The sequence below is a fragment of the Pseudophryne corroboree genome, chromosome 10 (assembly GCF_028390025.1).
Source record: "Pseudophryne corroboree isolate aPseCor3 chromosome 10, aPseCor3.hap2, whole genome shotgun sequence".
Taxonomy (NCBI): domain Eukaryota; kingdom Metazoa; phylum Chordata; class Amphibia; order Anura; family Myobatrachidae; genus Pseudophryne; species Pseudophryne corroboree.
In genome coordinates this window covers 110,150,287-110,166,989 of record NC_086453.1, presented here as the reverse complement: position 1 = coordinate 110,166,989, position 16,703 = coordinate 110,150,287, and the positions used below count along the sequence as shown (strand labels likewise).

Sequence of the window (16,703 nt, the reverse complement as noted above, 5' to 3'; positions counted from 1 at the left end):
CCAGGTCACAGACTGAACCTTTTCCATCAGGCAGAGGCTACAGGTCCATTCCCGCGAAGTCGACCAGATCCATTAAAAGCTTCTTCCCACTAGCTGTCCACCAGCTGAACAATATATTAAAAGTCTAACATGTATAATATGTCTAATATGTCGAGTCTACCGTACAGTTGCAATGTGCAGTATGAACTCATATGTGTAATGTTTGTAATGTATGCTACGTTTTTCCCCCTTCTTATGCTATGTATTCCCCCTTCATGTTGCTGCTTGGCGATGCACTGTACCGTAAAAAATTCCTAGTGTACGTGAGTACACCTGGCCAATAAAACTGATTCTGATTCTGAAATTGCCCTTTTTCCAAAGTAAATAAATGTACATCGTTTTTCTAACCTATGTTTACAATGTAAGTCTTCCATCCACTTTATTAAAAAGGTTGCTCATTTCTGAACCTTCTTAGGTTCTCCTACTGTATATCCTTATTATAATAAGGTACTGTATCCTAAACTGTAACCAGTAATCAAGATGTAGTTTGGCTAGTGGCTCGGGGAGGGTGGCTTTCTACCTGGGCACCACACTAGCCCACTTAGACCGAATAATTATTTTTGACTGAAGTTGGCAGTTTAGTGGGTACCTTTCCACCTTCTGAATAGAATCAGAGCATATGAGGCTGAACTCTTCACCTAAGCATGCAGACTAAGGTGTTGACCGAAACATCCACCAATCCCAGGCAGAGGGTGGTTATACCACCAATAACTTTACCTCTGTCTAAATATGTTTGGATAAATAACTAACCTATTCTATTGCCTTCTATACTTGCACATTCACATGCTCTTGCGTATATTCGCACCCGCAGTCGCAAGTTTGATTAGTCACAGCTTGGCACACAAAGTCAGTGCTGCGATTTTGTATGCCCGTGTGTACACATCGCGGTAACAATCAGCTTGGCTACATCTATACCCTACCAGTATGTTTATGGATTGTGGGAGGAACCCAAAAAGAAACCCACGCAAACACAAGGAGACCATACAAACTGTGAGGCAACAAACTACTATTACCATTGCACCACTATGGTGCCCAAAATATGAGGTTAAACGTTGCAAATTTGATGCCACAAATCAGTGGTGCCACAAGGTGTGAGCGTGGGGTGTGCCCGCACCCAGGTGTCATCCGCCGAGGGGTGACACCAAAGTGCCGGCTCCTGCTCAGTGCAGCAACCTGGCTCCTGTCACCATGTAGGAGCTGGCACTGCAGACACGCCAGTCTCCGGGGGCAGGCCGCAATTCCTGGACCCCCGGACTGACAAAAATACTGGTCAGGGAGCTTAGCCACGCCCCTCCCGTGAAGCCACCACCTTCCATGAAGCCATGCCAACTATTCAACCACACAAATGTCCTTGATGTGAGCAACAACTCAAAGATACTGTAGTTCCAGTGGCAGCTTTCAGCCAATTTTTCTTTTTACCCTTCATTCCAACTCATAGTCCTGAACTGCATAGTCCTGCCTGAAATATGCCTAGGTGAGAGATACCAGGTAACAGTCCAGTTACACCTATGCAGTCTCAAGTGTAGATGTGAATGAAATATATACAGCTCTCCAATGCCTGTACTTGCAACATGCGCAGTTCAAATAGATGCAAGACGTGTTCCACAGATGGGCACAGGTTTCGTTGTGCCAGGTCCAGATGTGGAACTCCTTGCGAACATGCACAAAAGGGTGCATGACCTCATGCTAAATATGCTAAGCCCCCTGTTGTGTGCCATTTGCGGGTGTGAACAGGTGTCATGCCCCCATTTTTCAGCCCGATGTGTGCGAGCCCAGCACTCCACAAGCCAAGCAAATATCTGGCATATTAGAAACCTTGATCAACCATGTTTTAATGCTTTCTAACATTAGCAAACCAAAGTTATTCCTATTACATCTGACAATATTCAGATAGACTAAACATATTAAAACATATAAAGTACACTCAGAGATGGTTTTGAATAGAAATAAACATTAAATTATGAGGTGTTTCTCTGTGTACTTTATTGGAATTGTTTACCTTTTAAGATTGAGAATGTTAGATGTGGCTTTCTCCTGTCCCATAGGATTGTTAGGGGAATAGTTTGTGGAGTCTCAAAGGGGGGGAGGGGGGGGGGTACACAGGGAGAGATCCATGCTTAAATTCTAAGCAATCTGACTAGATTGCTTAGAATTTAAGCATCGAGCGGACCCCCTGCCCCCCCCCCCGCACAGCACACATCGCACTGTGTGCTGAGCAGGGGATAGATGTGTGCTGAGTGGTCTGTTTGATTCAGGTCACTCAAATGAAGACAACAAGCAACAGGAATGTGAAATAATACAAGGAGGAATTTTTTTTATAATAGAATTTTTTTAAGTCGTAATGGCACTATGCCTGTAATCAAAACATAATAAAAAAAAAGTGGTTTGCATGGGTTTTTTTTTAAACATTTGGTTTAAACCATGATTTAAACCAGCCAACCATGATTCAAATCAATAATAGTTGTTAGATCCATACAGTATATATCCATGTCCTCGTTAATGATGCACACTACAAAATGCTTTGCATTTGCACTTATGTGTCCTGATGACCAGTACACATCAAGGTGCATGCCTGATCTCTGCTCTCAGGAGAAGGGCCCTCATTCCGAGTTGATCGCACGTAGCAACTTTTTGCTGCTGGCGCAATCAACTAATCTCCGCCTATGGGGGAGTGTATTTTAGCATAGCAGGGCTGCGATCGCTTGTGCAGCCCTGCTATGCTAAAAAAAATTCACTCAAAACAAGACCAGCCCTGGACATACTTACCCTGGGCGACGGATCCAGTGATGATGGGGCCGGCTTTGACGTCACACCTCCGTTCGCCTGGACATGCCTAAGTTTTATTTACCACTCCCGGAAAATGGCAGCAAACGGTAAGTTGACACCCCGGAACAACCTCTTGCTGTCCGTCTTCTTGCAGTAACCGCTGCGACCGCTTTCTTCTCTGTCAGCGTCGTTGCCCGGCGACAGAACATGCGTATTCAAGACCCGTTCACACCGCAGCGAAGAACCGCTGCGTGCGAACAGGTCGGAATGACCCCCAAGGTTCTGTAAGATAAATGTGAGCCAAGGTGTGTAGTGGGCCAAAAAAATCAAGACTAGATATATATGCCTTTTGCAGAAGTGTAAACTTCATATCAAAGGTCCAACCTCATGAACACTGCCAGTTCTAAGCTAGTGCAAAATTCAAGCACTTTTGAAATAGACTTGCACTACACCCCGCAGTACAGGACATCCCACAAAATGCTCTCTCCACCCCTTTTTGGGTTTCAGTACACAAAGGTGTTACAGGTTGAGTATCCCTTATCCAAAATGCTTGGGACCAGAGGTATTTTGGATATCGGATTTTTCCGTATTTTGGAATAATTGCATACCATAATGAGATATCATGGTGATGGGACCTAAATCTAAGCACAGAATGCATTTATGTTACATATACACCTTATACACACAGCCTGAAGGTCATTTTAGCCAATATATTTTATAACTTTGTGCATTAAACAAAGTGTGTCTACATTCACACAATTCATTTATGTTTCATATACACCTTATACACACAGCCTGAAGGTCATTTAATACAATATTTTTAATAACTTTGTGTATTAAACAAAGTTTATGTACATTGAGCCATCAAAAAACAAAGGTTTCACTACCTCACTCTCACTCAAAAAAGTCAGTATTTCGGAATATTCCGTATTTCGGAATATTTGGATATGGGATACTCAACCTGTACCACCAGTGACTTTCCTCTGTACCTTGCATGCAAATGGTGCAATGGCCTTCATTCCGAGTTGTTCGCTCGTTCTTTTCCTTCGCATCGGTGCGATTTTCCGCTTACTGCACATGCGCAATGTTCGCAGCTGCGTCAAGTAAATTTGCTAAGAAGTTTGGTATTTTACTCACGGCATTACGAGGTTTTTTTCTTCGTTCTGGGGATCGGAGTGTGATTGACAGGAAGTTGGTGTTTCTGGGCGGAAACTGGCCGTTTTATGGGTGTGTGTGAAAAAACGCTGCCGTTTCTGGGAAAAATGCGGGAGTGGCTGGAGAAATGGGGGAGTGTCTGGGCAAACACTGGGTGTGTTTGTGACGTCAAACCAGGAACGAAACTGACTAAACTGATCGCACTGGAAGAGTCTCGAGCTACTCAGAAACTGCAAAGAAAAATCTTTTCGCAATATTGCGAATACTTCGTTCGCAATTCTGCTATGCTAAGATTCACTCACAGAGGGCGGCGGCTTAGCGTGTGCACTGCTGCGAAAAGCGGCTAGCAAACGAACAACTCGGAATGAGGGCCAATGCCTTTTACTTTAGCAATCTCCTTCCATCAGCTTGGGCTGTCCTGCTCCTCCACTAATACCACTACTGTATCATGCTTATAGATTGTAAGCTTGCGAGCAGGGCCTTCCTACCTCTATGACTGTTATCACCCATTTTGTTATTGTTATTTCAAATTGTAAAGCGCAACGGAATTTGCTGCGCTATATAAGAAACTGTTAATAAATAAATGCTTTACGCACCTGTGCAGATCAAAGAGCACAACTGAAACCAAGCTACAGTATATGTGCTCCGGACTTTGGGGGTAATTCCAAGTTGATCGCAGCAGGATTTTTGTTAGCAATTGGGCAAAACCATGTGCACTGCAGGGGAGACAATAGAAATAACATGTGCAGAGAGAGTTAGATTTGGGAGGGGTGTGTTCAGTCTGCAATCTAATTTGCAGTGTAAAAATAAAGCAGACAGTATTTACCCTGCACAGAAATAAAATAACCCACCCAAATCTAACTCTTTCTGCACATGTTATATCTGCCTCCCCTGCAGTGCACATGGTTTTGCCCAATTGCTATCAAAAATCCTGCTGCGATCAACTTGGAATTACCCCCTTTATTCCTTTTTTTATTTCATTAATTACTTCGACTGTGTTGATATATACATTTAGATCCATATATAAAGTAAACCAGGATATGATGATGAAATGGTTAAAAAAAAATAGCTTTGAAATTTTATTCATTTTAAGTGTGACTTTTTTTCTCTCCCGTGTATCAATTGCTATTTTGCGCTGAGAAACGTTTCATATTACAGTGTTCCTTTAATCAAATTAGCCTGTGGAGTAGAGATGACATGCTGCCAATTGCTTTGTTATTTATGGAACCTAATTGTGTTGCTAATTGCTTTCTTTGTTATGAATTGTCCTTTTCACATTACGTCCCTACTGTGCAAGCACGTTTTTCTTTGATCAACTCTTTGCAAAAGTAGCCATCAAGTTCAAAGTCGCTTTAGTTCAAAGACAGGGATTATTTATGCATTCAAACAGCTTTGACATCCCTAAAGAGATAGGATAATAATAATATTATTCATTATTCCATAGTGAAAATGTAAGAACCAACCACAAGCCGTAGATTAGCATTTGGAAAACATTTTATTGAAAAAGAAAAGAACATAAAACAGAACACTGTCCTATGAGAGGACTATTGTTTATTGAAGAAGCCAAATATTTAATTCCTCTAGCCGGGAATTTACTGTAGGTGTTATATAACTTGGCAAACAAAATGTATTTCATTTCATTCATTTACTCACCTTTATGTAACTGTTTTCAATCTATGGGCGGGAGATCACTGGAAGTTCGGGTTGCCGCCCAAACTCGGAACCATTTCTTAAAGGGGCAATCACTTATAAAGGCATGCTTTTGCCTTGTAAGTGATTGCCCCTTTAAAAAAAAGTCTGAGTTCTGCCGGCATCCTGCACAACCGCCAGAACACGGCTGGCATTACATCCGGCCCTATTTGTTTTTATCTTATGAGTTCATTGCTATTATCATCTAACATGGTCACCATCTTCCTTCTAAGTTGTACATAAACCCATCCTATTTAGCCTATTATGAATTATTAATCAATTCTTCTCATTCCAGATGTTTATGTAAGAATTTTCCAATATGAGTAGTCAAGTTTGTGCCCCATTTTCTGAATACTTCTGACAAATTATGACAAATTAGAATATTGTTAGCTTTTTATTTTATATAGAATTATTTTGGTGCATTACATATTCTAAGCTGTTCTAGCAACATGTGCTCAAGATAATGCCTTCCAAAGCCTGTATCTGTGTTTGATAAACTGCTAATCCACTCTATACATCAAATAGTCCTGAGTGGGCCCAGGCTAGACAAGCAAGCAGATACACACACAGAATGTGCGCTCAGATACTTTCAAAGTCCGCTAATATAGCCTGTATATTATATGCAATCTGTTACACTGTACACTTGGATACCTAATAAAGCTGCATAAATCCTTGTTTGTGATTACGTTTAGAAGGCACCAGTCACTGCCTGAGGCTTGCACCAAGCCCTGAACATAGGTCTTCAGCCACTGTTAATGTTACGCACACCAGTGCTAACAGGAGTATACCGGTGTGTGAACAGAGAGGGAAGCGAAGCAAACGAACTCACAGACAGTATAACATAACATACACAGGAGGTGATGGAATAACTAATAAACACAAAGTTAACGGAGAAGCCCAAAGGCTCAGGAATTGGGTGTCTCCCTAGTGTCAGGAATGCTCAGATGGAATAGAGCGGACAATGAAGCGATGTGTAGTGATTTAACATGTGGAGCACCTGAAATGATGTTGCTAAGAGCAACAGAAAAAACCCCAAAGGGTTACCAACGGGTGTGGGAATAAACTCCTTGGTCAGAGATAGTAATATAGACACAAGGAGAGTATCCACAATCCTAACCCCCACTTGCAGGGCACAGGTTCAGCTTACTGCCACTAAACTGACACCTGGACGCCCTGCACAGTGAGGGAGGATTAAGCAAGCAGGTCTGAGAGTACAGCCTCAAACCTGCTGGGTTCACAGAATAGCAAAAGAACCCCAGCAGGTCAAACAACTGACTCCAGTCTTACTGCTAGGTCCGGATTGGCAGAATGAAGTACCGAATCCCAAGGCCTATTCGCAGTAAGCAACAAGTAAATACAAAGTCACACAGTACTAGCTAACTCTCTAGAACTGACTAACAAACAAAGATTCAGCAGCATTTGCCTAGCCTGAGAGGATGGTTTATATAGCAGGTGCTGTCCACGCCCCACTCAGACCTCACAGACTGTGAGCACAAAACCAGCGCCGGATTCCCTGCCGTGCACAGAGCCTGTAACCACTTCACAGTAAAAACCCCGACCGGAGTATCAGCTGCGCTCAGGTTACTTCGCTAACACTTGCCTCCCGGTTGCCATGGCGACGTGGCAGCACAGAGCAGGAGATCTTAACAGTACCCCCCCTCTGACGAGGGGTCAAAGAACCCCTGCCACCGGGTTTATCGGGGAACTGCGAGAAGAAAGAGCGTATCAGTCTGGGGGCATGAAGATCACAACTGTGCACCCATGACCGCTCCTCCGGGCCATACCCCTTCCAGTGCACCAAAAATGACAGCCGACCCCGAACCATCTTGGAGTCAAGAACCCTTTCAACCACAAACTCCCTCTGACCCCGTATCAGAAGAGGAGAAGGTCTTCCACTGGAAGAAGGATTACTAACCGCCAGTTTTAAAAGGGAACAATGAAATGTTTTATTGATACCCAATGAACGGGGCAGATCTAACTGAAATGCCACCGGATTGATAACCCTGGTGATCTTATAAGGGCCGATGAACCGGGGGCCTAACTTATGAGATGGCTGTCTCAACTTCAAATTCTTGGTGGACAACCAGACGAAGTCTCCTAATTTGAAGCTGCAGGGTCTTCTCCGCTTATCAAAAACCCTTTTGGTCACTAATGACACAGACACAAGGGCTTTCTTCACTTTCCTCCAAATACCCCTAAGGACCGAAACAACAGAGGAACCACCAGGTGTGGAATCCAGGGGGTCAAAAGAATTGGCCTTAGGATGATGCCCATACACACAAAGGAAGGGAGAGATCCCTGTAGCAGAGTGAGCCGCGTTGTTATAGGCAAACTCCGCCATGGACAGATGAGCAACCCAGTCAGTATGACACTTGGAGACATAACACCTGAGGAACTGCTCCAAGGACTGGTTCACCCTCTCAGTCTGCCCATTAGACTGTGGATGGTAGCCTGACGACAAGCTCACAGAAATCTGGAGATCAGAACAAAATGCCCTCCAGAATTTGGCCACAAACTGGGATCCACGGTCAGAGACCACATCAAGTGGCAACCCGTGGAGTCGCACAACATGCTGCATAAATAACTCAGACAGGCGTCTGGCCGATGGCAACCCAACCAGTGGAACGAAATGCGCCATCTTCGAAAACCTGTCAACGACGACCCAAATGGCTGTCATCCCGGAGGATTTGGGCAAGTCCACCACAAAATCCATGGAAATGTGGGTCCATGGCTTAGACGGAATAGAGAGTGGATGTAATGGGCCGACAGGAACCCCTCTAGGAGTTTTATTTCGGGCACAAACGTCACATGCCCGAACCCACTGATCCACATCCCTAGCCACCGAGGGCCACCACACCGCCCTAGACAGCAACTCCCGAGTTCTGGCAATACCCGGATGCCCTGCCGACCTCTTGGCATGGAATTCCAGGAACACTCGCTGTCTTAACCTAGGAGGCACAAACAAGAGACCTACCGGAAGGTCTGGAGGAGCCTGCTCCTGTGCTCTAAGGACTAATGACAAGAGGTCCTGGGTAATGCCCACTTTAATACATGATGGGGACACAATGGGCAATGGCTCCTCGGTGGTCTCTTGAACTGGAGCAAAACTCAGCGAGAGCGCATCAGCCTTGATGTTTTTTGACCCAGGGCGATATGTTATAAAAAATTAAAGCGAGCAAAAAACAAAGCCCATCGTGCCTGCTGGCATTGAGCCGCTTCGCTGACTCTAAATATGCCAGATTCTTATGGTCGGTGAGAATTGAGACCACAAACTTAGCCCCCTCAAGCCAGTGTCTCCACTCCCCGAGTGCATCCTTTATAGCCAACAATTCCCGGTTACCCACATCATAATTCATCTCGGCAGACGAAAATTTATGGGAAAAGTAAGCACAGGGATGAAGGCGATTATCAGACACCCCCATCTGAGAGAGCACTGCCCCAATACCTATCTCAGAGGCATCCACTTCTACCACAAAAGGACGCTCTGGATCTGGGTGTTGCAGCACCTTGGCCGAGACAAATGCCCTTTTGAGATGGGCAAAGGCCGCTTTGGCCTCACAAGACCAGTGAGCAACATCCGCCTTTTTCTTAGTGAGTGCCACCAAGGGGGCCACTATAGACGAAAATCCAGCGATAAACCGTCTATAAAAATTTGCAAAGCCCAGAAAACGCTGAAGCGCCTTCAAACTAGTGGGCTGCACCCAATCCAGGACTGCCTGTACCTTAGAACCCTCCATTTGGAAACCTTCTGAGGAGATAATATACCCTAGAAATGCGATTTTCTGGACTTCAAACCCGCACTTCTCCAGCTTCGCCCCAAGCTGGTGGTCTCTGAGTTTCTGGAGGACTAAGCGTACATGCTTCCGATGTTCCTCCAGGGAATGAGAGAAGATTAGGATGTCATCTAGATAAACAACTAAGAATCTATCCAAATATTCCCTGAGCACATCGTTCATGAATTCCTGGAAGACTGCCGGGGCATTAGAGAGCCCAAAAGGCATCACCAAATATTCATAATGCCCTGAGTGGGTATTAAAGGCAGTCTTCCATTCATCCCCCTCTCTTATTCGGATTAGATTGTAAACACCGCGTAGGTCAATCTTAGAAAAAATGGTGGCAGTACGAAGCTGGTCAAACAAAACTGAAATGAGAGGCAGTGGGTACGAGTTTTTAATCGTGATACAGTTCAATTCCCTGAAGTCGATGCAGGGTCGCAACGAACCGTCCTTTTTACCCACGAAGAAGAACCCCGACCCAACTGGGGACTGTGAGGGTCTGATAAATCCCTTAGCCAAGTTCTCCTGAATGTACTCTGCCATAGCCTGAGTCTCAGGACGTGACAGGGAGTACAACCTGCTCTTGGGAAGCTTAGCATCCGGCAACAAATCAATGGCACAGTCATAGGGGCGATAGGGAGGTAGTACCTCCGCAACTTTTTTAGAGAACACATCTGCAAAATCTGCATAACATCCTGGCAATCCTGGCAAACTTAGCTGCGAGCGCCTGACTGGAAGGCTCAAGCAACTCCTGAAACAATCACTACCCCAACTAAGAATCTCCCCAGAGACCCAGTCAAATTGAGGGTTATGGGCCCTTAACCAGGGTAACCCCAAAACCAATAGGGCAAAAGAACAGACAGTCACATAAAAAGACAATTTTTCAGAGTGTGTGGCTCCAATAAACAAAGGAATTTGGCTGGTGCAGGAGGTAATTTTACCCTGGGACAATGGTTCCCCGTTTAACCCACAGATCTCAATCTCTGATGCCAAAGGTACTGAGGGAACAGAGTGTTCCAGGGCAAATTGACGGTCCATGAAAACCCCATCGGCCCCACTGTCAACAAAGGCCTCAGTCTTGACAGTTTGACCGAGGATCTCCAAAGTCACCGGAATGAGAAAAGTATTTTTGGGAAATTCTGACTTCTGGCCTGACAGGATATTTCCCATCACCCTCAGGCCCTGAAGTTTTCCGTTTTTTCTGGGCATGATACTACAACATGACTTTATTCCCACAGTACAAACACAAACCCTGCTGTCTCATCCGCGTCTTCTCACGCGAGGAGAGGCGGGTAGCCCCAATCTGCATAGGCTCCTCGGTATATTCCTCAGAGTCTGAGGTTCCCTTGGGAAAAAAGGAAACTGCGGTCTCCCTTTCAAGCCTACGCTCTCTCAGCCGTCTATCCACCCGGATGGATAACTGCATGAGCTGATCTAAGCTATCAGGCGAGGGATATTGTACCAGTTGGTCCTTTATCTGGTCAGAAAGGCCCCTTCGGTACTGGTTTCTCAGGGCTGGGTCATTCCACTGGGTATCATGAGCCAACCTCCGAAACTCCATACTATAAACCTCAGCTGGCCGTCGCCCTTGCTTAAGAACCGTAATCTGAGCCTCGGCTGAAGCCATCTTGTCAGGGTCATCATACAAAATGCCCAGTGCCGTAAAAAAAGCATCAACACTTTTAAGCGACGGACAGTTAGGCTGTAACCCATATGCCCAGACCTGTGGGTCTCCTTGTAGCAAGGAAATCACCATGCCCACCCGCTGAATCTCCGACCCAGAAGACTGGGGCCTAAGCCTGAAATATAGCTTACAGCTCTCCTTGAAACAAAAGAACTGCGAGCGATCTCCAGAAAAACGATCCGGGAGATTTACTTTCGGCACCTTAACCCCTGAACTTGCCGCTGCTGCTGCGGGAGCTCCGCTAACGGCCTGCGGGGTGTTCATTTTAATGGACATCTCATTACATTGTCGAGTCAGGACCTGCACCTGATCGACCACCTGTTGCAAAGTATTTTGAGGGGTATGCTCCATATTCCCACAAAATTTCAACAGGAGTAGGGCTGCTGAATATGTTACGCACACCAGTGCTAACAGGAGTATACCGGTGTATGAACAGAGAGGGAAGCGAAGCAAACGAACTTACAGACAGTATAACATAACATACACAGGAGGTGATGGAATAACTAATAAACACAAAGTGAACGGAGAAGCCCAAAGGCTCAGGAATTGGGTGTCTCCCTAGTGTCAGGAATGCTCAGATGGAATAGAGCGGACAATGAAGCGATGTGTAATGATTTAACATGTGGAGCACCTGAAATGATGTTGCTAAGAGCAACAGAAAAAACCCCAAAGGGTTACCAACGGGTGTGGGAATAAACTCCTTGGTCAGAGATAGAAATATAGACACAAGGAGAGTATCCACAATCCTAACCCCCACTTGCAGGGCACAGGTTCAGCTTACTGCCACTAAACTGACACCTGGACGCCCTGCACAGTGAGGGAGGATTAAGCAAGCAGGTCTGAGAGTACAGCCGCAAACCTGCTGGGTTCACAGAATAGCAAAAGAACCCCAGCAGGTCAAACAACTGACTCCAGTCTTACTGCTAGGTCCGGATTGGCAGAATGAAGTACCGAATCCCAAGGCCTATTCGCAGTAAGCAACAAGTAAATACAAAGTCACACAGTACTAGCTAACTCTCTGGAACTGACTAACAAACAAAGATTCAGCAGCATTTGCCTAGCCTGAGAGGATGGTTTATATAGCAGGTGCTGTCCACACCCCACTCAGACCTCACAGACTGTGAGCACAAAACCAGCGCCGGATTCCCTGCCGTGCACAGAGCCTGTAACCACTCCACAGTAAAAACCCGGACCGGAGTATCAGCTGCGCTCAGGTTACTTCGCTAACACTTGCCTCCCGGTTGCCATGGCGACGTGGCAGCACAGAGCAGGAGATCCTAACAGTTAAACTGCGTGGTTGCACTCCATCTGCCTCCATTCTGTATTGACAGGAGTCAAGGAAAGTCATTTATGAGGCAAGAATTTCTCGAGTGGTGCAATTGGGGAATTAATTTGGGAGTGTCAGACAAACAAGAGCACTGGGGCTTACCATATTAGTGTTTTAGAAAAGGCCAAACTTGCTGAAGAGAGCCTACCAAAAGCAGGGAAACTTCTGGACTTGATCACTGCCTAACTGGAGTACACAGGCAGGGTTGGACTGGCCCAAAAGGGTACAGGGGAAAACCCTGGTGGGCCCTACTGCCTGGGGCCCCACCCCCTCCTTTAGGGATCAGGTTACAGACTGTGCTGTTATTAATATAGTACATTATCATGCATGCACTACAGTATTTACTGTATATATTTATCAGGGGCCCAGCCTATGCAAAATGGTTAGGGAAACCAATGTGGCAGCTGGGCACACACCCCCTAGAGACTAGCCACACACCTAAACATGGGCCCCTACCACTACATTTTCCCGGTGGGCCCTACATGCCCAAGTCCATCACTGGTCACAGGAACTCAGTTACAATTAGACATATTATCTTTGGGAGTGCCCGCTGTGACATGCTTTTACTGGAAGTGTTTTTCTATTGTTTAAGTCAGATTCGTAATTTCTAATGGAGACCACATGTGCAAGGGAAATTAATGAGGAAATTCGCTTACCCTACATCTAACAATAAAATGTCATCCAATCCTTGTCACATCAGGTTTCACTTCTGACCTTGTATTATTCTGGCCATACAGGAGGGGAGATAGAAATCCTTAAAAAGAGATAAATGGAGTACAGAAGTTCCAAAAGCAACCAATCAGCTTCTTTCGTTTCAAAAACTGTGCTGGATAAATGACAATTAGAAGTTGATTGGTTATTTTGCGCATCTTTTCTACTTTATCTCTCTCCATAGCTTGAAACATCTCCCCTACTGTGAGATCAAAATCCCCATCAGACAGAGCAATTATCTAACATTGCCATACACTGTCAGATAATTGGTCTGTTTGTCTGATGGTGAGTATATCCATTGTCAGATCTGAACACAAATTATAACATCTATCAGGCATGTTGGCAGCTTTCTCATGCAATATTTGCTGTTTGGTTGTGGCCTTACACTGTGCAAATATCATCGATATTAGCCAATAATTGGCTGATCGTGCCAATAATTGCATTGTGTATGGTTGCCTTTAGGAGTGGAAGGAGATACTGATTTGCTTCCTTGGTCTGGAGGAAGTGGCAAAACAATTACTTTCTTACCAAAAATGATAACTAGCTTGTTTTAAGGGGCTCCCTATTAAACCTTACAAAGATGCATAGACAATCTGCCTGCATACTAACCAGCAATGTACAATAAAGCCAATGAGATTGACTACTGTGTACCCTATAGGAAATACGCTTTAGTAGTAACGATGCAGGAGCCACGCAAAGACAATTCATTTCTTCTGTAACCCCTATCTCATTCAGTGGGCCCATAATTTGCATAATTTTGCCTCACCAGTTACTTTTTTAAATCAATATTTTCTGCTTTTGACCTTGATACCTACTGTATTATAACCCGATGTCTCTCTCTACAATGGCTGTTCAATTTCATATACTGTACATTCAGGAGGTGTGAAGGAACAACATATTTTCCACCCCCCATATTCCTACATGTAGTTTATTAATCCCTGATTTATACACAGATGAATGTGTTTTCCAAATCTTATTATCTTGCCTTTTGAAAAGGGCAAATAACCCCTGTGTTTGCTAGACCAAACTTCATATTACTACTGTCCAGACCAACTGTCAGATTTGATAAAAGGAAATGGTTACCATAAAATTAAATTTATGGGTGCTAGGAGTTGCTCTAAACTCAGATATACTTGTATTTAGGGATATGTCCTTTCCGTTCCCCCATTAACTTAGTTCTTTGATGATGGTTGGGATAAAGTTACTTTAGATGAAACTTATTGGCACACTTAATGGACCACTACATCCACCTTTGTGATAATTCTGCCGTTTAAAAAGTCTCACTTTCAGGAAGAAAATTTAAATTAGTTTTCAACATTATGAGGAGTTCTCTCTACCCTCTCACTGTCCCACCCATAAACTGGCCACATCATGTTTGCTAACCCACTCCACCCTAAATTAACTGTTTCCACCACCTGCTCCATCTACCTGTGTCCTGCCCCATCCACTTATTAAAACTCCAAATGCCTAAAGCCTGTCAATCAGGCTGACTCCACACTGCAACCGAAGCCACAGCACCATCACAGCACTCTGTGCGTCATTTCCAGCGTTATCACTGCAATTACTTGCCGAAGCTCACTTTCATTTGCCTGGTTACTTTAGCAAGCAGAATTTTCATTGCCAAGTGGAAAACAATCCTTATCAGCTTCATGAAAGGCCTCTACATAGCCAGTGGAGCCATCTGATAGCTGAGGCCTACAAACATTGATCAAGAACCATTAATGAACTGAAGGCTACACCAATAAATGATTGTACCAAATTCAAAACCAATTGAAAAATAATCTGTATTCCCTACACTTTAAACATTATGCACTAAAATTTGAAATAGCATTTGCCATGCCTTTTTATTTATTTTTTGTTAACCTTTAAAATCTGGGAGATTTTTATTTTTTTGACCCACCCTGTCCAATTAACATTGATAACATTACAAATATTAAAATGAAATTTGTTTAACTTTAACAAAATGCTAAAATTATCGGGATAACTAATGCATGAAGAACATCTGAGCATAAAAGACCCACAGGTCATGAATACAGGACTGGAAGACTTTATAATGTTTATGTTAAGAATTCAGGTTAACAGAAACAAAGTGAAATAAAGGGTCACTTATTATTTTAAGTCATGGTGCAGAGAAGTCCTAATAAAGCCCTGCCAAGTATGGTGGTTGCTAAAAAGTTGTAAATAAATGTTTGTGTCATTTACAAATTGCAACCAAAGTATAAAATATCAGAGATCCAAAGATGTTAAGCATGTAGACAATTGGGGCCAAATGTAATAGAGTGAGAGTTTCAGAAAGTGAGAGATTTGGTAAGGTTTTGCAGTTTTTTTTAAAGTGGCAATCATTTATACTGCAAAACCAGGTTGATCTTGCTGTGGAAATGATTTCCACTTTAAAACAAATTGCAAAACCTTACCTAATCTCTCACTTTCTGAAACTCTCACTCTATTACATTTGGCTCTAGTCTCTTGTAATGAGCCATGATCGAGTTTTAGTACACAATGTAGTATAACTAAAATAATAAATTAGGAATTACATATTGACTGGGGTGGAGACATTTTCTGTGCGCACCCATAGCAATATTATACGCTGTCCTTAATGCTACTCTTCAGCTAAACTTTATCACAGAATAGCCAACAACTGAATTGATTCCAAAATAACAGTGAACATTACAGTGAACTAATTAGCTGACACAGTTTCCAAAGTTATAGCTTCTCAGTTGCTGCCAAATCCAATTACTGTATAAGTTAATATAACATAAGCCTAAGTGACCACTAATACAGCTAAGACTCTTTATGCCCCTGCAAAAAAACAGACAATAGTAGATTTGCAATTTAATATTTACTATCAAGATAACAACAAAGCATTCATTGTGGTAATTAGTGTATTAATTAAAGCAACTCCATTATAACACTTCACTGTTAGAGCACAGAAATGTGAGCCGCCAATGGCTGCTTTAAGGGGGAATCCAATTAGTTCTTGGGTGCAGCTGTATGCATTTACATGTCACTGCAACGGCAACTTGAACCCTTCACATGAAAAAGGGCTGCCCCTAAGAATGCTCCTGTCATAAGCTGGGTACATACCTTACAATCATCTGCCCGATTTCAGGCCTACAGTTGTATAGGTGTGTATGCAGTACCTTTGCAGAACTGTTAGCCAATAAATGGCTTATAGCATTTCTGAAATTGGAAGGTTGCATCTTATGTACTTTTTTATATATTGTTGGCCTAGCCTCCTGATACCTATTTGTTGGCCCAGCCTTCTGATTTCTAGCACAGTGTGTTCGGGGCTCGCAGGAGGTCAAGATGGGAACACTGCCCTGCTAATTGGGAACATCAACCCTATCAGCTGAGTAATCATAAAAGACAGTGGGGTGTTGTTTTAGGCAATGTAACCAATAGAGATTCATTAAGTGTGTGTGAGGGGTGGGGGGAGGGGGGTTTCTAGAGATTTGTCTGACATCTATTCTTTAATATACTGTTTCACCATAGTTGCTCTCTCAGGTTTCTGGGCATAGCAAGAGCATCAGATTAGATATCAGCCCTGCTAAGAATG

General features: G+C 43.8%; 1 protein-coding gene across 3 annotated transcripts in view; it reads right to left on the bottom strand.

Moving 5' to 3' along the window:
• Positions 1-16,703, bottom strand: part of NTN5 (netrin 5) — a 248,179-nt gene that overhangs the window by 107,699 nt on the left and 123,777 nt on the right. The window contains exon 2 of one of the 3 annotated variants that reach the window (XM_063942735.1): positions 4,557-4,676. The exons of the other annotated variants lie outside the window; for them this stretch is intronic. The gene's annotated coding sequence lies outside the window, so the exon portion shown is untranslated. The remainder of the gene's footprint in view (positions 1-4,556; positions 4,677-16,703) is intronic. 3 annotated transcript variants of the gene reach the window in all.